We start from the raw sequence: 24,133 nt of genomic DNA on the forward strand, positions 1-24,133 counted from the left end.
CCGGAACTTGGAATCATGCAAGTTGTATAGCATGATGAATGAGAACTTTCAAGTTTTGGAAAATTAAGACTAATTACTTGTTCACATGGATGTGTGAGTCAAGTAAAGGACTTAGGGATCGAGTACACATTCTTGTGCACTGATTAAGTCCACCACAAAAGATCGATAAGAAGAATCAAATAAGGCAGAAGGATAAAAGTTTCTCAAATCTGAAAAGATGGGAGAGTACTTAGTATCAGTTTTGTGATCATCTTAATGATGAGTCATACTTCGTTCCAATACAAGTCTTAGAGTCATACTCCAAGATTGTCATTTGAGTGACATGTCTTAAAGAAGGTTTAAAACACTTGTCAAATGTAAGAGTAAAAGTTTTCTACTCTTGTACATTTGAAATTGGTAAGTTGTGATGTTTTGGATAAAACAAAGACCAACTTAGGCCAATTGGATAAAGTGTTTTTCTTGATTAGAATCCGCACTATCTCTTGGATGTTTGACAAGGGAGTCTTATATGTCAAGAGGGCAGTGGGAGTCTTAAAGGTCTTGAAAGTCTCAAGAAATAATCAAGAATAAAACCTCTAGTTCTTCACTAGCACACGACTTGAGGTTTATAACCTATCGTGTTGACATATCTGTGCCCATTCCAGTTAAAGTTGGCTTTGCATATGAGTTCTTAGAGTTCTCAGTTTGTTGCATAACAACTTGGAAGCAATGGCAGGCCCTTGAGCTGCCAGGTGGCAAGAAGTTAAGATTGAGTTCAATCCATATGGTTTTGGATTTGTCATTATCTTTGTCTTGTGATTATGGTTTGACAAATTCATATGGGTAGGAACTCATACACCATATAAATCTAAGTGTCATAAGGTTTCTCTCCGATTCATGAAAATGATGGTGAGGAAACGCTTTCACTAAGTAGATTTTACGAAGATATCAATTGTGTTATTTGCATTTTCAAAAGTCGTTAGTGGAGCGCGTGTGGTTAACCGGCACACTAACATGGACTTGTGAGAAATGGCAAATGCCTAAGCAATTGAGACCATGATTACGGTATCCCTTTTCATGGTTCTTGAAATTGCTTAGACACACAGGTGAGCTATCTACGGAAAGGGTGTATGAATCTAAATTTCAGACTGTCCAGCTGATTTCTGAGTACATGTCAAAGCTAGTGGGAGCATAAGTTTTATGCTAATAATCATCATGTTAGTGGGAGCATGATAATTATGATAAATATTGCAAGTTAGCAATGTTAATTATAGAAAACAAAAGGTTTCAATTGGGAAAAGTTGTTTTGCTATAATTAAGGGAGAGGAAATTATGCTTCATCTCAAATCTATAAGCTTAGATCGTGAGGTTTTAATCATTTAGTCAAGGATATATATGAATTTCATGTTGGTATGGCTCAACATAAGGAAATTTTGTATATGGGTCCATTATTTGCGTTCTAAAATTCGATTATGATTACGGCATCCCTTTTCATAATCTGAATTATGAGAACTTGGCAAATTGAAATGGAAATATTATAGCAAAAGACTGGTTTAGTCTTTATGTAAGACATCATGAATCGTGTCCCATATGCTTCGGATATAGGATCGATTACATGTGCTATATTCATCCGTTCTAAAATTTTCCAAATGCCTGGGGCATTAAGAAGGGAAAAGGTTTAGAACTGGATATGACTAAAAGGATTAAACAATTGTCGAGGACAATCTAAGGTTTACCAAAGATTGGTTGCTCAAGGACAATTGGAAGTATAGTGATAATTCTAGAAGGACCATATTGACATAATCTGTAAGGAGGCAACTCTTGTTCAGAAGTGATAGTCAAAATGGAATCTGGAAATGTTTCAAAGTTAGAATTTTCAATCTGTGTAAGATTAAGGAAACTTAATGCAAGAAGGATATTTCCAAGGCGTTGATCTCCTTTGGAATACTCTGTAATGATTGTTGCCAAGTCTTTGTGACTTTGTGCATAATCGTTATAAGAGGATCAATGCATATAAGTTTAGAATCTAACAGATTTCAGTAAATGGCATAAATTTGGAGTTCTTGCATTTGCAGTAAGGATTTGGGAGTGTGAAAAGAGAATCATTGAAGTTATGTTCAATGGATCTAGTTCACAAAGTAAAGATCATAGACAAACATAGTATGCATACTTGGTATGTGGCATGACTAGTGTTTAGAAAACATAGTGTACATACTTGGAGCATGGGACAACTATTGTTCTAAATTCAAGAATAAAGTTGATAGTTGAAACAGTATACAATGAATAATGTGTAATCATATGGTGATAAATAAAAGGTGTTTTATTTATGTTCAAAGAGTTGATACCATATTGGATTCAATTATTATTGTGTTTCACTTTGCATGTTTTGACTTCCCGAATAAACTGGGTTATTCTTCCGGAATGACTAAGTTATTCAAACCATCCACAGTCGGTCATATGTTGGAAGTAGATATGAATTAAGACTGTCATGATGGGTTGTAGAGGTCTAAGGTGTTGGACAAGGCTACAGCAATCATGAGTGCTCATAAGTTCTGAGTATTGGATTCAACCCGCGCTCATTGGAATCACTTCATGCATACTATGTTTGTCTATGATCTTTACTTTGTGAACTAGATCAATTGAACATTACTTCAATGATTCTCTTTTCACACTCCCAAATCCTTACTGCAAATGCAAGAATTCCAAATTCATGCCATTTTCTGAAATCTGTTAGATTCTAAACTTATATGCATTGATCCTCTTGTAATGATTATGCACAAAGTCATAAAGACTTGACAACAAACATTACAGAGCATTCCAAAGGAGATCAGTTCCTTGGAAATATCCTTCTTGCATTAAGTTTCCTTAATCTTACACAGATTGAAAATTCTAACTTTGAAACATTTCCAGATTCCATTTTGACTATCACTTCTGAACAAGAGTTGCCTCCTTACAGATTATGTCAATATGGTCCTTCCAGAATTATCACTATACTTCCAATTGTCCTTGAGTAACCAATCTTTGGTAAACCTTAGATTGTCCTCGACAATTGTTTAATCCTTTTAGTCCTATCTAGTTCTAAACCTTTTCCCTTCTTAATGCCCCAGGCATTTGGAAAATTTAAGAACGGATGATTATAGCACATGTAATCGATCCTATATCCGAAGCATATGGGACACGATTCATGATGTCTCACATAAAGACTAAACCAGTCTTTTGCTATAACATTTCCATTTCAATTTGCCAAGTTCTCATAATTCAGATTATGAAAAGAGATGCCGTAATCATAATCGAATTTTAGAACGCAAATAATGGACCCATATACAGAATTTCCTTATGTTGAGCCATTCCAACATGATATTCATATATATCCTTGACTAAATGATTAAAACCTTACGATCTAAGCTTATAGATTTGAGATGAAGCATAATTTCCTCTCCCTTAATTATAGCAAAACAACTTTTTCCCAATTGAAACTTTTGTTTTCTATAATTAACATTGCTAACTTGCAATACTTATCATAATTATCATGCTCCCACTAACATGATGATTATTATCATAACACTTATGCTCCCACTAGCTTTGACATGTACTCAGAAATCAGCTGGACAGTCTGAAATTTAGATTCATACACCCTTTCTGTAGATAGCTCACCTGTGTGTCTAAGCAATTTCAATAACCATGAAAAGGGATACCGTAATCATGGTCTCAATTGCTTAGGAATTTTCCATTTCTCACAAGTCCATGTTAGTGTGCCGGTTAACCACACGCGCTCCACTAACGACTTTTGAAAATGCAAATAACACAATTGATATCTTTGTAAAATCTACTTAGTGAAAGCGTTTCCTCACCATCATTTTCATGAATCGGAGAGAAACCTTATGACACTTAGATTTATATGGTGTATGAGTTCCTACCCATATGAATTTGTCAAACCATAATCACAAGACAAAGATAATGACAAATCCAAAACCATATGGATTGAACTCAATCTTAACTTCTTGCCACCTGGCAGCTCAAGGGCCTGCCATTGCTTCCAAGTTGTTATGCAACAAACTGAGAACTCTAAGAACTCATATGCAAAGCCAACTTTAACTGGAATGGGCACAGATATGTCAACACGATAGGTTATAAACCTCAAGTTGTGTGCCAGTGAAGAACTTCAGGTTTTATTCTTGATTATTTCTTGAGACTTTCAAGACCTTTAAGACTCCCACTGTCCTCTTGACATATAAGACTCCCTTGTCAAACATCCAAGAGATAGTGCGGATTCTAATCAAGAAAAACACTTTACCCAATTGGCCTAAGTTGGTCTTTGTTTTATCCAAAACATCACAACTTACCAATTTCAAATGTACAAGAGTAGAAAACTTTTACTCTTACATTTGACAAGTGTTTTAAACCTTCTTTAAGACATGTCACTCAAGTTACAATCTTGGAGTATGACTCTCAGACTTGTATTGGAACGAAGTATGACTCATCTTCTTGATTTAACCACTTCAACTATTCAAGTTCCTCTTCTTAGTCATAAGATGATTTTCTTAGAGAACTAATTGTGCTATGGTGTCTTAATCATTAAGATGATCACAAAACTGATACTAAAGTACTCTCCCATCTTTTCAGATTTGAGAAACTTTTATCCTTCTGCCTAATTTGATTCTTCTTATTCACTCTGCCATACATTGGAACCTTTTCCAATGTCTCAGAGTTACACTTAAGCATGTAAGTATAATCATATTTACTGAGCTTTAGTAAACTATGACGAATAATCTTATCGATCTTTTGTGGTGGACTTAATCAGTGCACAAGACTGTGTACTCGATCCTTTAGTCCTTCACTTGACTTACACATCCATGTGAACCAGTAATTAGTCTTAATTTTTCCAAAACTAGAAAGTTCTCATTCATCATGCTATATAACTTGCATGATTCCAAGTCCCGGTCCAAATGAAACTTGGGTGATGAGAATCTTTCCTTATTTGGTAAATATAGACATTACCACAAATGAAAGAATCAACTTCATATTTCCACTCTTGCTCTTAATGGAATCATATAAGCAACAATTTTTCCTCAAAAGCCATTGTAAGGATATTTTAAAATAAATAAAATCAAAAAATTTTTCTTTTATTTTAAAATTTTGCGGAAAAACTTAGCCTTACAATCCATATGAAAACTTGTTGTTATCTATTCCTAAGCAATATCTCATAACTCCTAAGAAGTTGCTCAAGAATCCGATCTTCAAACTATGCGATAGAAATCCATCTACGCCATCAGATTCAACATATTCTTTCTTTAAGTTTCTTCACTTTTCTTTCATTCTTAAAACATCACCATGTGACCCAGTCACATCATGTATCAAGAATCTCAGAATAGAAACTTAACAGAGTTAGATAGTGGAATTTACCTGAAGTAGAGTCAAACTTATTGACTTTAACATCCTCAGGTAAATTTTGGCAGCTTCGCAACCAATGCCCCTTTCTTTGGCAATACAAACATATGGACCCTTTGATAATGGTACACAGGACTATCACAGACTTAGCTTTTCTCTTTACCATTTGGTAAACCGAGTTGACTATGGCTGATCTCTTTCCATTGGGAAGAGAATGCTTTTCTGGATTTCCTGTGTCACTATTGTCAATGTCCATCAAGTTTCAGGAAGTTGATCTTAGCAAATAGATAAGATCATTAAGGGTCTTGTCATAGTCTATTTCATAGGTGTTCCAAAAGAACTCACTATGTGACTTAGAAAGTAGTTGAACCACTGACTTTCTCAAGACTTTGACACCCAACTCTCCCGGCTTGTCAATATGTGACTACATCTCCAAGACGTGACCACACCTAGACCTTGCCTTGCCAATAGGGCCTGAGTGACCTTAAACTTTTCAAGAACTTGTGGGTTGGGGAGAATAATTGGAGGAGGAGAAAGAAGTATGATATCCATGAGACATCATCTTCATTAGGAAAGCTTGTTTCAAGAGATTTGGGAAGATCATAAATGTCTAAACCAGACATCTTTTGGGAGATATTCAAGATAGTTGATTTAAAGTCCTTAATATGACACCCAATATGAAATATTAAGGCTAGGACCCAACAAACTATTTTATAACTTAGAAGAGGTATGCCGTAATCCAAGCTATAAAATATTTGAAGGTAGGTGAATGACGATTCACCAATTTCCACCAAGATAAACGAAATGTATAATTAGGTTTTAATTGGATTTGAAACTCCTAGATCTTTGAGATTCATTGAACTGTTCAATGGCATGTTTCAATCTCGATTGTGCCCTTCAGGTTTTGTGACTGGGATGCCGAGGATCACAAAGCAAGGTGTGAAGTAACCATGCAAATCACTTGGTACCCTTAATAAATTACCCCTCAATCGATGTGCCGGTTAACCACACAGGCTCCATCGATACTATGATAAATATTAAGTCACCCTTTACCTACCTTGTTAAGTCCAAGTTAGTGTGCCGATTAACCACACACGCTCCACTAACGACTTAGACAAAGTGTAAAGTGTAATTTCATGGGTTAGCACCTTATTCACATTTTTCCTAAGTAACTATGATTGGGTGTTATTAAGAGTTTAGTTACTTAGTATTTTCATTAATACTTTTAATGAAGGGAGAATTATAGTCCTGTCAAACCCATTCGGCTAACGACCCTCCACCGGTCAAGTAAGCGGTGGGCGAGAGTGGACACCCATTAAGTTGCCATTTTATAGGCAACAACCTTATACCCACCTTATAGACCGGCTTCGTGAATGAGGCGTACTAGCGGTAAGACTGACTTTACTCTTATACATATATATTATTAACTTATAATATTATAAAGTATAAGGGTTGAATTTTAACTTTTAAAATTCTAAGGGCTAACTTGGAATTAAAGTATTCATACTTGAAAACTTTTCAAATTCTGAAACCTGAGGGCAAGTTTTGAAACTATTCAAAACTAATTAATTCCATAACTTATGTGTTTAAAGTAGTTTTAATCCAAAAACTCTTCAAGTTCCATAACTTGAGGACAAGTTATGGAAGACTTTAAACTAATAAAAGAACTAACTTTTCCTTTATTTTATAACTTATGGATATAATTATGGTTACATATTTTTCTTTTAATGAAGTGACTCTTGAACTTCCATAACTTGAGGACAAGTTATGGAGTCATAAAAATTATTCAATGACACAAGACTCTTCATTTTGTAACCATTGCCAACTCTTATGAATTTTATGAAACTTAAATGTGACTTTTCATATAACTTGAGGACAAGTTACACAAACACATTTTAGAATCAACTCTTAGATTAAAATGGATTGAAAACAACTATTTCAATTAACTCTTCTATTAATCTAAGCAACTCATAAGAACAAGATAATTCAAATCAAACTTTTTCATGTAATTAGTCTAAACCTTAAACTAATACAAAACATGAATCTATTGACAATTATCTTTGAAAATGGATTAGCATGAACATTACCACATCAAAAACAAGTTTATAAGTTCAAAAACAACTTAGGGTAATGTTCCTAGTCCATTTCTAGCCAAAACAGTCGAGTTTATGCTGTCTGGGGGTCCAACTCGTCGAGTGCACGAACCAACTCGGCGAGTTGGATGCATTTTACCTTGGACTCGGCGAGTCCATTCATGGACTCAGCGAGTCTGTTGGGCAGACAGCATCAAAACTCGATTTTCCAGCTTCTTTTGCAAGTATAACAAGAAAACAAGCCCAGGCTCTGATACCACTGTTGGGTTTTGAGCATTCTAACACTCCTAAGTGTACATGCAACCCTAAATACCTTGGATCTATGTTTTCTCTATTATACATGCAAATAAGAACTTCCAAGGTATTATCCTAATCTAGCATACAAAACAATAACTATAGCAAGATAGAATACATACCTCTTTGGTGTAGAATGTCTTCATGAAGCTTGAGTGCCTAGTGCCCCAAGTGTGACACCTCAAATGGAATCACAATCATCAAAACACTTAGAATAGCTTGAGAGAATTCTACAACTCATGAAATCGGCTAGCCCTCTCTAGAATAATACTAGTGTCTCTAGTGGCCGATTTTTTCTCAATAATAAGATGCTTATATAGTTATACAATTAGGGTAAATCCTAATTGTCATGACTTTCCATTTCCTTGGATCCATGGGTTCAAATACACCATGGAGCATCCATGGACCATCCTATGGGTTTTAGCCCAACTTGATTATCCATGGAGCATTAGCCCACTATACAAGTATGGATGATTTACACAATCAACCCATATATTTAATTAGTCTTCTTTTGATCACTTAATTAATCCTAGATTAATTCTTGATCAATACTAATTAAATAATCTTATTATTCTTATTATTAATATACTAGAACTTATAATATATTAATAACCATAAGTGTCTTATTTCTCTCATCATAGTCTATCCAAGTGCATGATGGTATGCAACCCAAATGGACCATGCCGGGTCGGGTCAAGTCTTACCAATTATAGTTATGGACTTAGACATTAATCCAACAATCTTATCGCACTACTTATGTGAGACACTTATCATTCAATCCTTTCTGTGTTTTCTTTTGAAGTAAAACTGAAAATATGGAACCTTTAATTCAGCTGCCATACATGTTGCCATCTGAAGAAGCATTTGCTGCTGCTGTTTCTGCTCTTGGTATTGAAAACAAAGATGGAGTTGTTGTTTATGATGTTAAGGGATCTTCAGTGATGCTCGTGTCTGGTGGTAAGTTTCATTTCCTTAAAATTCTGAAGGCATTTTTGTCTTTTACCTTCAACTTCTGAGGTAAAATTTCTAACTAATACAAAAATGTGTACATCTCTTTCATGATATTCCTTTTGGCAGAAACATGAGAGAAGGTTGTTAATATCTGTCCATGCTGAAGGAGCATTGAAGGTATAATCGTTGATTCATATTTATCACTTTATTCCTTTTCTAAATGCTACATTTGTTTTTTTTCCCACATCGTACAGGTTCTCGGCATCTTTGATTCAAGTTATCATATCTTTAATGATATAAAAATCTCGTGTTCTCCTAGGTTAACTTAATCCTAAAATAGCAGAACTTAAAGAAAGGCTTGTAGCCAGTAGGGCTACCCGAGTAGAGGTTTGCTAATAGTTTTACTTGGAGTTATTTAAAATGAAAGAGAAGAAGAAAATCAGAATGAAACAACAAGAAGGGTCTGTACCAATTCAGCTAGTGATTGGCAGTGAGAGTGTTACTTCTGATCCAACAACTTCTACCGTATCTGCTCCAACATAATCATCAGTTCAACCGAAAGGTAAATGTAGAATCTTATGAAACTTATTTACCACTTTTATATGAAATCATTCATCTAACAATATTAACTTTTCTGGTTATGCTATTTTTCGATGACAATCTTTGCACCTTTTCAAGGAAGTGGAGTAAATGATCCAACTACAACAATGGAGGAGTTGTATTCACTTTTGTTGATAATTGGTCATGTATTGGCATATGAAGGAAAATAAGAAACTCCATTGATGAGGTTACACTTCTTCTGATGCAACATTCCAGGGAAGCGTTGCTTTGATTTTCTGCAGAGCATACTCAGGGAAAAGCCTTGCTCAAGATTATTGTGCGAATACCACTTAGAACACTCATTTCATATCCTGGAGAAACTGATTTACAGGTATCTTTACGCAGTGGTCACTAACCTTTTAGTCTTTCATGGAAGTTTCCCTTATATTCATAGATGTAAATATTTAATATATACATATCTATGTATAACTATGATAGCTATTTTTAAAGTTCAGTTGGTAATATATTTATTTCATGTGTCTTACAGGCTCTCACATGTAACCTGTTTCTTGGTGGACAAAAGTTGTTCTTGATCAAGAGTTGGGATTGATATTGCAGCTAAGAGACATGATGATTGGCTGGATACATGAAGGGTTTCAGAGCTTCTTAGGACAACTTAATGATGAGTTACTTAAACAAGAAGGTGCCCCTTTATAGCAATGTAGGATTAGGTTATATAGTTAGGGAAAACCTCTTACTAACAATGTACAATCATATCCCTTTAATATCAATGTATTACAAATTTTTGACATGATATTATTAGATGAAATTGATTGTTTTGGTATATATTTGTTTCTATATTTTTGTATTATGCGTAAAAGAGTATCGTAAAAGCACGTCGTATATGCACATCGTAAATGGTTGCTGATGTTTATGACACGCAAATGCGTGTCATCTTCATTTATGACAGGGGCTTCCTTGATACGCATTGTGTGTCATTAACACGCGCGTCGTAAGGTTACGACACGCGAACGCGTGTCGTCTTCCTTTATGACAGGGCCTTCCTTGATACGCATTGCGTGTCGTAAACGCGTGTCGTAATTGCACGTCGTAAATGAGCGTCGTAAAAGCGCGTCGTCTATAGTCGACGCGCAAAATCGCGTCATGTCTCTTTATGACAGGGCCTTCCTTGACGCGCATTTGCGTGTCGTCTGAGCCTTTTACGACGCACAATGAGCGTCGTAAAAGGTTGTTTTTCTAGTAGTGACAACACCCATTCTTGCTAATATGTTAATGTACAATTTCATTTTTAGAACATGTGCACATACAAAATATCCAGCTTTATGTTTACATGCCAATAAGGCTTGAGTGGTTTCATATCTTTTGACGTTAGGAATACATGACGTTGGGAGAGTCATAGAAGGAGGAGGTGGAAGAGTTGAAGAGAGGTGATGTCCAGTTCCATCATTTCCTAATGAAAGTAAAACAATTTCACATTGACCTTAAATTGGAAGACCATCACCTGAATATTAAGGAAAAACATTTTCATAAGAATTAGGAAGACCATTTATATCTTCATAAGACATAAAAAATGGAAAAATAAAGAATTCAAGTTAGTTGATTTTAATCCTTAATTATTAACCCAAAATTTAAATTAAGGCTAGGATCCATATTTTCAAATTAAACTTTTAGAAGGGATGTCGTAATCAAAGTTGAATATATTTTAGGTAGGTAAGGCTTTTACCCATTTCAGTTGTCACACCCCGCTAAAGCGGAAATACGGGGTGTGGCAGTACAAAGGGTTTCATAGCAAAAGTTAAAAGACAACACCAACCATAGTATTAAAAATCATTACAAATTTACAATGAGTTTGAAAAAATATTTAAAAGAAATTACAATGTATTTAAAAGTCAACACATGCAAATGCTCCTATAAGTGTTGTGTCTCTACGTGCCTCTTACTAGATGATTCCTAAAAAAGCATATAAAATGAGCGTCAACTATAAAAATAGTTGGCGAGTTCATAGGTTTACAAAAATATTGGTTTCATGAATCGTAATCAAAGTTTTGATATAAGTTTCCATAAATAAAAGTATATTGCTAAAATGAGTAAATAAGTTTGCATAAACAAAGTTCGTTGTTATCATGAGAAATAAAGTACATTGCCAAAAGGATATGCAAAGTTCACATTCTCATGGGAAATACAAGTTTCATTAGTAAAATAAGTATAAAAGTTTCGTTGCTAAAATAAGTATACAAGTTTCATTGCTAAAATAAGTATACAAGTGTCGTAGCTAACATGATTATACAAGGTTCGTTGCTAAAATAAGTATAAAAGTTTCGTTACTAAAATAAGTATACAAGTTTCATTGCTAAAACAACTATACAAGTGTCGTTGCTAACCTGATTATACAAGTTTCGTATGTGTATAAAGATTCCATTCATGAGTTCATAACCCAAGCCTAATGATCGAATCGTGCCCTATTAACTACTATGTGTATCACAAACATAGAGAATAAAATGGTAAAATTCACTCAAGCTAGTCGCGTGATTGAGGAGTTGTCTACCTCCTGATAGCACTCTCCATAATGACCATGGACTCAAATGCTTTAATGAGTTGTGTCAAACGATTCCAGGGACATAATCGCAACACAATCCTCGTGAATTAAAGTAACATACATATATGTATAAAATATAGCAACCAAGTTTGATACGAGTCAAAATAAATACAATGAACATAAATAGTTTAGGACATGCTTTTCCACCCCAAAACATTTAAAAACTGAAAATAGGGGAAGGTGTGAATACTCACAATTCTTTGAGATAATGCAAATGGTGCCTTGAACTATGCTCCACTCGTACCACTATCAATTCCTATAACGATGTTACACACTAATGAGTCTCTAATTGAAATTTAATACTAGCATACTTACTTCTACATTAGAATTATGCCAATAATGTGTCAAAATTTTGATATTGATAAGTCATAAGTATTTTTCTATGAGAATTAAATTTCCATGAATCAATTATTATATAACAATTTAAGTGGAAAATTCTCATTATTGAAGTGTCAATATTTAACATTTTAAGAAATGTTCCAATGATTAAATATTCATAAACTAAATCAATTTACTTCTAAAATTTTCCAAACTTAGTATTTTAGTTTCAATTGAAGTCAAAGATGTTAAGATAAATTTTCTTGAATTTTTGATTTGTCTATATGTTTTTGACAATTTTAATTCCTTGAATAATCATAAAATCATGAAAAAAAATAGTAAACTATCATGAAAAATTCTTAAAAATTTTTTGTAACTGTTTTAAAGTGTACATAATCTGGGAAATATTTTTAAAGTCAATTTTGGATAGTGAATCCCTATTTTTAGAATTTAAGTGTGTTTAATACTAAGAAAATAGAAATGAATACTAAATAGTTATGAAAATTCTCCAAACATTGTGCACTACTGATATGCAAGATATATAATCTGGGAAAAATAATAAATGTATTTTCAAACAGCTTAACATGATTTTTCTGTTATTGTGTTATAGCAATAATCAAAATAAATAGGAAACAATTTATAAAATTCTCCAAACTTTTTGTTCCACTGGTAATTAATAAATATAAGCTGGAAAAAATATTCAACTTGGTTTTCAAATAGTTTAACTATTTTTCTTTATTTTATTCATTTAAATAATCATTAATTCATGAAAAATTATTTAACAGAAGGTAAAACTCACTAAACTTTTTATCTATGATTTATATATAATATAGGATACACTGATGAAGTTTCATAATTTTTGAATAAATGTAGTAGTTTTTCATCAATTTAATCTCTTAAACATTTATTAAATCGGTAAAAATAAGAAATTGTCTTGGAAAAATCTGGAAACTTTTTCATAGAGTCTCTACGATTTCTAGAAGATGTGAAAATTAAGAAATATGGATTTGGACATTCATTACATTATTTTTCTATTTATTTCTCTTCAAAATAAATAAATTAGAATTAAATAGAAAGCAACCTTAGAAATATATGCAACTTAATGAAACGTCTTTTCTCAGTGCATAGGTGATATCTGAAATTTACCAGAATTTATTGACCATCAAAAGTACTTTATATGAATTATTACTCAATTTTCTTGTAAAAATAATAATAAATCAAGAAAAATGATTTAGTTTTCAGTAAATTTGCAGATCATCTTGTTTGTTCTCTTGATCAGAAAAGAATGTTTATATATTTATTTGTGAATAAATCTTTTATCACATATTTCAAAGCTTTTTAACAGCATACTTTGATCATCAAGCATCTAAAGCTTGAAGATCATCACATGCATGTTGGTTTTTGGGTGAAATACTATCATCGGCCATCTTCATAAAAATCGTGTTTATGAACATAGGATTAATAATCCATCCATAGAATGGTGTAGAAGTAGAAAAATATGCATGACATGGTGAAATTATGAGTGAAAATGAAGGGATAATGCTTGGTTTTTGTGATTACCTTAAAAAGAACAATAGAAGAAGATGATTTTTGGTGTCTTGTGACTCATTTTTCTGGAAATATTTCGTGAGTTTGAGGGGAGGATGAGAGAAAATGGTGGTGGAGTGTGAGAGAGAGTGAAGAGTGAAAGAGAAGGAAGTATGTAGGAGGATAAAATGATTATTGTCTTGGGGATGAGTGTCATGGAGAGGGGGTGGACGACTTTTGAGGGTATAATGCCCTCCCACTCTTTTAATTTTATAAAAAAAAAAGTTGAATTGTTTTTATAACAATATCAAACTTTTTATAAAATATACACCCTAACCTAGTTTTTATTTATGAAACCTTGATTTTTGACTTATAAATTAAGGACAAAAATGTTAATGATTTAATTTGTAATTTCCAAGATTATATTTTCCTGAATTTAATTATTTTAAATTGATATTCTAAGGTGCATAATTATTTTCATATAATTTTTGAGGTTAAAGTTTATAAAATTAATTATTTAGTGTTTTTCGGATTTTGCTAAACTTTGAATATCGAAATAAATTGAATCTTTGAGACTCCAAATTATTTTTGTGTTCCCTAACTCTTATTCAAGTTAGAAATAATGTTTGTAATTTTTTTATGAGTTTATTGACATTCTATGTAGTGATTCCGAGATTCAAAAAAAATTGAGGAATCAAGTATACTAGTCCTAGTTTCAACTTTTACGTAAGATACTATATGACTCTAACCCAATTTCTGCTTCTACGTCAAGTGCATTATGTGTATATATGATTCATGAAAAGGTGTTCAAGTGAAGGAATGACCCGAATTTGAATAGGTGTTACAGTTAAAGTAACTATAGAAGTTACGTATCAATGTGAAATCTAAGTACAATGTCCATCGTTTCTAATTGTTTCCTAGTTTCTAGTAGGTTATAACATAGCTCCTAGTTACAGAGTCTAGTATGTGTTGTGCCTATATGTGCAACTAAGTTTATTCAAATCTAGAACTGTATTAAATTTTGACAGTTGTCACATAAATTTTATGAAACACCTAGATCTTTTGAGATTCATTGAATCTTTCCAATGGCATGTTTAATATTTGTTATGCTCTCACCTTTCTAAATGGGATACCGAGGATCACAAACGAGATGTGAATAAGCATGAAAACCTGCATGACAACTTTGAGGTCATTTATCATCTCACATTCATGTGCCAGTTAACCATACACACTACATCAACACTAATAATTTCTGAATTATGCCATCATTTCAACTTTATAGTACCACATTAGTGTGTTGGTTAACCATGTACGCTCCACTAACAACTAATAAATAAATGTCGTGTGTTTTCATGTCTTAACATACAATTTCACATTTTTCCTAAAGTAACTAGAGTGAGATCTTTTAAAATGAAGGTTTTAGTACTTGACAGATTATAATTTTAATCTGATTATGTCCTATCGAACCCGTTCAGCTAAAGTTCCCCCACCACACAGGAAAGGTGGGAGAAAAAGACACCCATTCAACGGTTCTTTTATAGGCCGTTTCCTTATACCCTCCTTGTAGCATTGTGATAATGTCTATTTTATGCATATATTTATGACATTTTCATATTATTTTTTACTATATTTTAATGTTATTTAGAACTACAAAATACTTAATATTCTTTGAAATGTTCAACTTTAGTTAAAATGGGAGCTGGAATGCAAAAGGAGGAGAAAGGAGCTAAAAAAACACAAAAATGATGTTGTTGGATAGCTTGAACCCTTGTCATTGTTTTAGCCATATCCCATGACTCGTAAGTTCGATTGATGAGATTAAAAATGATCTGAAAACTAGAAAAAATTTCGTGTTCTGAGAAAAGGTTGATTCTCATTTACCACGACGTGGTAAATCGAAACTTCGTGATCGTTGAGATTGACTTGGAGAATACGGGATATACATTAGGACCACGACGTGGTGCAATTACCACTTCGTGGTGATCAGGTTTTTGGGAATCTATATATTTCGAGCATCTGGATGATTTTTAGGGGGGATTTATGACATTAATTGATCCTAGGTCGACAAGAAACCTTAGAGAAGCTGTTTTAACAGTCTAAAAGGCGGTCGGAAGGCCGTTAAGCTGACATGACAAAGATCTGAAGGATGAGGGAGTGGATTCATATCGGAGATCATGTGGTTTGTTGTTCTGACCATGATTAGCATTCCACTGTGATTCCATGATGTGCTATTTTTCTGATTTGAGTGTTAAAACCTTTTACTTGGTGTTTATGGTTTAATGAATCTTCGAGTTTATGGTTTAATTGCTATTTGGATTGTTTATTCTTATTTAATTTATTTTTTCAAGTTTGATTGAAAGAGCCACATGTTTTAAAGATTGTTACTTTATTCTTTGTTGCTGAATTAATAGATTTGAGATGACCATTTTGATTGTATTAATTTGAATGACAGTTTTCAATGACCATTGGTGATTATGACTAGAGTTGGGCCAAAACCTAGGGTTAGGAAATAAAGTGGTGAACTTTAATGTGTGTGCATGAGTAGATGACCATTCTATGCATGATTTAACTCCTATGACCATTAGTGTTAAATAAGATCAAATCTTGCTTAATACGAACTAAATACTGATTTGCATGATTGTTTGTTCACTTGATCAATGAATTAATAGTTATGTTGAAATCAAAGGATTAGTAGTGTGATGATGATGCTAGTAATATTAGGAATCGTTGAATAATGAATGAATATCCATTTCACTTGAGTAATTAACCATGATTTTGAGATGTAATCCAATCTAAACTAAAGTACATTAAGTGATTTGTCTTCAGTCAGTTTATCGATATTTGTTGTTTAGTTGTTCATTTGAGATTAAATTCCATAAAACCCATATTGATTGCTTTTATCTGTAACCTATAATAAAAAAAAAACTCCAAATTAATTCACCACTATTTCCTAGTGTTCGACACATGGTCTATTATTGCACGATTAGGTTCACTACCTAGTGTATTTAATAGTTTGTTTGCAATGAAATCAGTTTTATAAATTTAAAACATGAGCAATTAAATTATAAATTTAAAACATGAGCAATTAAATTATACACATAAAAACCCACATCACATGGCTTCATGAATGAGGCTTATTATTGATTCGACTAACTTTTATTATACATATAGTAATTAATCTTGTAATACATATATCAGCGTGTATTTTAAACCATCCAAAATACAAGGTTTAAATATTAATTATATTAATTAAACTTTTAATTACTTAATATTAAACCAATTATGATTGATCATTATTCTTTAATTAAACAATTATTTAAAATGATTAAAGCATTCAGGAATTAAATTATTATCTTTAATTAAACAATTAATTAATTAATTCAAATTTAATCCCTATCATGGATTTATATTTATCTTCTAATTAGTCTTATAACTAAATTACTTATTAGATCTATTAGGATCATATTAATTAATCATTATCTTGTCTAAGATTATATCATAATATTTAGGGATTCTATTTTAATCATCTAAGACAAGCAAAAATGGATTTTGGCTGAAAATGAAACAGATAATTACCAAATAAAACCACATAAATCATATTAGTCAAAAAAATCCCGAAAATTTGGATATGAGTCAAGTTCACGTCGTGATAGATGCACTGTCACATCGTGAAGACAATTTTTGTGAAAAAGTTTTCTTCGATTCAATAAATGTGCTTTCAATGTTAGACACACCAAGTAGCTTTGATACTACTAATGGGTTTATTAGGTTACAACAAAATGCTAAATTCGGAAAATCACTTAACAATTTAGAAAGGGCACATGCAACCTAAAATGATCTATGTCTTATACTTTGAAGGCAACATAGTCTGAATAAAAAAATCTAGCATAAACCCTAGTTAAATCAGAATCATAGAAGTGTTAGGGTTTACATACCTTAGAGTTGTTATTGTAAACAAGCCCTTGAATCCCTTCTTTTGTGTGTTTAGAAAGCAAACATCAAAAGTATGATACTTTTAATGGCTCACACCCAAAATCGTAGAACCATTGTTACATAGAAACCCCAGGGTTGCCATATAATTATGCTATAATACAATCATAGGATAGTTTACAATAACAAATAATGAAACTGAAACATTGAGATGCCGAGTCAATGACGAACAACCTTAAAAACGCCAAACCATGGTAACAAAATGGGAAACACCATGACTAATGGTGAATTGTTTCAATTTAAATTACTTATTATTAACTGAGACTTTAGTATTTCCAATAATTATATGATACCTAGGTTTCTAATAAATTAATAAAGCTATAATTCAATGAAGTTATTTAACACTTAAAAGTAATTAGCCTATCATTAGGCTAATACAAACAATAACAAGAAAAAGTAAAGAAGACTTAAAAACGTGAAAAAGAACACGGTAAGCTGAAGGAACCAGAATACTTCAAAGATTATTTTATAACTTAGATGTTCTACTGGATAATGAGGAAGGAGAAGGAGTATAAGATGGAATTTACCTAAAACTTAAAGATGTAAGCTTATTTATAGGCCCGGACTTCAAAATAAATTTAAAAACTACAAACTACTAGAGTACAATAATTGAGCATACTGATTAATGCGTTGTGGCAACTAGATTCATTTTATGTCTTTATTCTTCTTCATTATTATTTCTTTATAAAAGCAAATAGTAGATATTGACAGGTGTGGAAATTTTCACCATGGAGAGTTTATGCTTTTAGCTTTTCCTTTTGTAGTTTCGGCATCATTATGTCTTCAAGTGTGGACAAGGCGTCTTCCATAGTAAATTCTTCAATAATGTCTTCTTCGACATTTAGAGATTCTCCTACAGGTAATTTTCATCATTTCATTATGAAAGCATTAAGCTATCAGGTTTTTGTATAAAATTTTTGAGCAGGTCTTAATTCATTTGACAAGATATTATTTGATTAAATCATCTTTGGATAGGAGGAATTTCCTTGAGATTTCATTGTGTGGATGACTTTTTCATAAGGATTGGAAGTTGTGGAATGCTCTTTAAAAATCATGAATTCCATCTGGGATTTTTATTTTAAAAGTGCCTGATTGATATTATCAATTCTTTGTTTCGAATTAATTTCATTTGAGTTGGGATCTTTATGCAACATTTTTGGTCAAAATTTTATAAGGTATTTTCTTTGTATTGATGGGAATTGAGTGGGACTATAATCCACTTCTTGAATCCATTTCCAGATTTAAGGAATTGAAAACTCTAAAAAAACATGTAGGGTAGGTATTACCTCTTGGCCTCCATTAGAATGGGCAATGGCACCCTTTTATTTAGGAGCTACATCTAACCACGCAACATATAAAGATTTGAGTGGTTCAGGGAGAATTTGAATACTTGGACCATATGATGCCCACCATTTTGTAAACTAATTTGGTAACCTTTGCTTATAACCTTGGTCGCAAACTTTGAAAAAACCAATGTTTCTTTTTTGGATTTTCATAGAGAAAGTTTTATAAAAAATTTCGAGTTAATCCTAAAAATTATATTTTATTAAAATCTTTTGTCCATGCTGGAAAAATTCTCTTTCCCTAAGGGTGCTCAAGCCCCATTCTTTTGCAGATATAATCTTTTTTGAAAGTTGCTTTGCTGAATTTTTAAACTTTCATCTCTTCCGGTGGAGTAATGCGAAATTTCACAAGTACCAGTAGAAATGTGTAGATTCTCATAATAATTCCTCGATTATAGGAACATGCTTCATATGATGTAGCATAAAGATATCTGGAGAATAAATACCATGGATCATTATTGTTCTCAAAATATAACATGATATCTGTATCTTTAAGGAGAATAATTGAATCCTTATGAGGAGTCAAAATGTAATTTGAGGAATCATCATTATCTTCCTCAGAAACTATTTTCGAGTATGAAGGATTATTATTCTTTTGTTGTTTTAAAAATTCTCGGAAAGCCGAAGAAAACAGATCTCCAGATTTGGGAATATTAGCTGATGATGGTTGGGAAGCAATGTTCTCCGCTATTAGCAGATTTCTCCCATATTATATAAGGGGTATCCCTTTCCACTTCCACCTTAGTTAGGGTAGCCACCTCTTCCTTGATTATTGAGAATCATCCTGCAAAATTAATATAGAAGTAATACGAGTTTATTCTCAAGAATTTGAAGATGCATTCTTAGACCTTTTAGTCTTATTCTTGCTATTGCTATTCTTTCAGTATGACTCAAACAATTTAAAACATCTATTAGTGGTAATGAATTAATTAAATTCTCTAACTAATTTTTTTTTTTTTGTAATTGAGTTTCTTGTGATAACAATATCATTAGATAACTATCTTAAATGTTCAATGTCCAGTTAACAATTCTTTGGTTAAAAAGTCTAGAATACTTTTATCTTCATCTTTTCAATATATAATTGTAAAATCAAAGGAGCTAAAAGAGCTTTCCACCTAGAAAGCATTTGCTTAGAAACATCATGTTTGAAATCTTTATTAAACATAAATTTAGTTGATTGGGAATTTGTAATTATAATAAATTGTTCATTGCAAAGATCATCTTGGAATTTCAAGACACATTTTACTATTGCTAGAATTTCTTTAGTAGTAGTAGCATAATTTTACTGAGATTTTGTCCATTTTCCACAATAAAATCTAACCAAATATAATTGTTTATCACTTGGATTAATTTTTTTAATATTCCACCATAGCCCATATCTAAGGCATCATTTTCAATAATTTTTTCCCAATTTCGATGTGTCAAAGTTAAATATGGTAAAAATTTTACCTTTTCTTTTATTCTTTGGACGACTTTCGTAAGATCATCAATCCAAGGGATAGGTTTCTTTTTAAGTCTGTCATATAAGATAGTTGTATCATTAACCAAATCTTTATAAAAAGAATATATATAATTTAAATTTCCTAGAAATATTTGAAATTGAGTTTTATCAATAATTTTATCAGGAAATTTAGAAGCAAATTCTATACTTCTGTTTATAGGAATTAGTTTTCCATTTTCTATAATATGACCAAGAAATCTGATTTTTGATTGAAATAAAACCATTTTTGGTTGGGATATAACTAAACCATTCTTTTCTATAATTTGCTCAAATAAATTTAAAATGTTTAAAATGACTTTTGATGTCCATTGAAAAGACTAATATATCATCGATATATACTATTATAAAATCAGTATGGGGATCATTCATAATATTCTAAAATTCAGAGGGTGCATTTTTCAAACCAAATGGCATAACATTCCATTCATATCGACCAAAAGGAACATTAAAAGCAGTTCTATATTTGTCCCTTTCATCAATCAGAATTTGCTAATATCTGGATTTTAAATCAAAATTTGAAAATTCGGTATTCGACAACAAATCCATTTTAAAACTTTATTTTAGATGTTTATAATTAATTACCAATCTAGAAATACCTCTTTCTTGTTTTGAATGTTTATTAACATAAAAGGCAGTACAAGAGCTAGCCGATTTAGAAGGTCTAATTAAGTTTTTGCTTAATAAAGAAGATATTTCTTTTTTACAAAGATCTAAATAATTATGATTCATTTAGCAAGGACGGGCCTTGGTTGAGATATCTTTTCTTTTATTAAATTTATCTTCATATTAAAGAGGAATTATATGTTTATTTCATTCCAAAAAAGAATTAGGGTGATCGAAATATATTTTTAAAATAAATTGATTTTGTAAGACCTTATTTTTTCTTGTAGTTTTAAATTTTGTAATTTTTCATCTATATTCATTATTAAAATCTCTTATTTTATAAAAAAAAATTGATTTATATTTAAATCTATAAGATCTATCCGAGGAGTAAAAGGTTTGGTAAAATCTAGAATTCCTTTTTCATTTACTCATTTACTCCTAACTCTTGTGAAAATGGAGTGTCCAAAATAATTTCATTGTGGGATATATTCTTAATTATTGTGAAGCTTAGTGGAATACAAATTTAATTATTACAAATCTTTGCCTTAAATAATTTATAATTGATATCTAATTTTTCTCCACCGATAATATGAATCATATGCGTACTTTTTTAAAATATTTGACAGTGATAAATCCATCTTGGATACAATTTATATCTGATCCACTATCATTAAGAGCAATGAATTCTTTTTATTATAATCTCCAATTATTAGATTGATTTTAGTGTACCATTTTTACGATGTGACTAATTCCATAGCACGTAAAAATTCACTAGAATTCTTAGTTGAAGTTGATGTATCATTATGGATTCCTTTTCAAGAATGATGAGTCTATTTTTTATAATTTACTTTTATTATTTTTTAATGAAATAATTTCTAGTTTTAAATTATTGATTTCTTGAGTATAGTATGTAGTTGTAGTATTTAATGAAGTATTGGTTTTTAATTTTAATCTTTGATCTATTCCTTTCATAGAAGAAATTCATCCATTAACCTGAGTATTTTGTTTATTATTTATTATTTGATCAATTCATAATCATTAATATTTTTTAAGATAGATTAGATATCTTTATCTAAGATGTTTATTTTTAAATTATCCTAAAATTGTGAATGAATTATATATATTTCATCATTACATGTACAATTATTGTATTTAGACAAAAACAATTATTTTCTTCTTCATTTGAATTACTTGAAGGGGTATAAATTTCTTCATCATAATTTATATTGTTTATTTCATTATCCGAGGACGATTCTTCTGAAGTATTTAAAAGAATTTCCTTTAATTTATCTTTCATACTATCATCTAGATTTAGATTATTAATCATTTTCTTTATTTTGCATCTATTGAAAAAATGATCAACTCTACCACGTTTCTAACAAGTTGGTAGATTATCTTTTTTCTTTTTATCATAATGTTCTTTTTTAAAATATTTTCTTTTAACTCTATATTATCTTTGATTTTCACTATATATTTTTATATTTTTTAGGGATATACTCCTTTGTGGATATCTTTCTACTTTTAGAAGTATCTATACCAAATTGATCACAAAAATGGCCTAATTTTTGTCTTTCTATAAGATGTTTTTTTAATTTGTTGGTTTACGTTTATTTCATTACATAAAACTAAACCTTCCTGAGTACAAATTCCTATGAGTTTTCCATATGACTAATTTTCATAAGGAACTTGATTATTATTTCCTTGTAATTGGTTCCTAACTCTTTCCTCAAAGAGTGTTGGAAGACTATCAATAATTTTTTTCCAGTAATTAGAATTATAGTTATTAAATTCTAATACTATACACATAAAAGTATCTTTATACCACCTAAATGAGGTTAAAGTTTTACATTTCATGTCATTCAGTAAGGTTCTAGTATTACTTGATTTATTTGACCATCTACCAGAAAAGTTTTCAATTATACTTAAAAGAAGAGTATAAACTACATCTTGGACTATTGTTTGTGTATAAGTTGAAAAATCATCTTCATTATTAATTTGATTGGCAACTATTTTGGTGACATTAGATATCGAAATCTTAGCTGACTCATTTAAATAGTTATACCATGAACCTTTTAATTAGCCAGTAAAACCTGCTAATATCACTTGAGTAACTACTAAATCAATGTTTCCTAATTGTTTTGCACTAGTAGCATACAAAGTCATTCTTTGGGTTAACAAAATTATTTTTCTTTCTGTAAAACCATTTAAATTTTGTACATAGAGGTTTTTCCATTGTAACTATTATGTAGAATAAATTAATGTTCTTTAAATAAAACAACTTGAGGAGTAGGCTTATTGTAATAATATTTAGATTGGATAGGTTTCCTAGGAAATTTGCTATCGTGACCTTCATATTTCATTTTATTAATCTCATAAAATTTATATTGTTTAGATTCAAAATTAGTATTATCTGATTCTTCAGTTTTATTTGAAAATTTATACTTAAATTTTCAGGTTGTATTATTTATTTAAAATTTGACCTAATCTAGTTTCATTGTTAAAGTTAAAATCTTTTATTTCTGGAGCAGGTTGAAAAGTTGCAATTAATTTGTCCTTAATTGGTTTTGTTTTCTCAATATGAGATCTTTCAATTAATTTATCTATGTTTTCTACTTTTTCTTCTAAAGAGAGAATTTTTTTCTCCAAGGATTATAGAATATAAATTTGTAAAATTATTTTTTGAATTAGTTGGTTAATATGTTCGATGGTTACATGCAAAGTATTACTTTCAACTAATTTGTTATAAACATAAAATTTTAAACTTATATTTTCTCTAAAAATTTGAAAACTTTGTTGGGGTGGAAAAATTGATTTTTGTATGTTTACGTTTTGAATAGTATAATCTCTTTTCAATATATTTAAATAACTAATTATATATTCATTAAATTGGAAAATTCATTTATGAGGCAGTAGGATAATGATATGAGATCCATATGTTTCATGAGTTATTTAACACTTCTCTTTCAAGTGAATTTTCCCATGTTTAAAA

General features: G+C 31.1%; 1 long non-coding RNA gene across 2 annotated transcripts; it reads right to left on the reverse strand.

Moving 5' to 3' along the window:
- Positions 1-10,128: 10,128 nt before the first annotated feature.
- On the reverse strand, positions 10,129-18,214 carry LOC122195515 (uncharacterized). 2 transcript variants are annotated; one of them, XR_008225484.1, is made up of 3 exons: positions 13,262-18,214; positions 12,057-12,118; positions 10,129-10,767 (listed from the first exon to the last, which is right to left on the reverse strand). It is a non-coding gene; the product is annotated as an uncharacterized LOC122195515 (long non-coding RNA). The 2 variants fall into 2 exon arrangements; XR_006185758.1 differs by having other exon boundaries at positions 12,057-18,214.
- Positions 18,215-24,133: the final 5,919 nt, after the last annotated feature.

This window comes from Lactuca sativa, chromosome 8, assembly GCF_002870075.4.
Source record: "Lactuca sativa cultivar Salinas chromosome 8, Lsat_Salinas_v11, whole genome shotgun sequence".
Taxonomy (NCBI): Eukaryota; Viridiplantae; Streptophyta; class Magnoliopsida; order Asterales; family Asteraceae; genus Lactuca; species Lactuca sativa.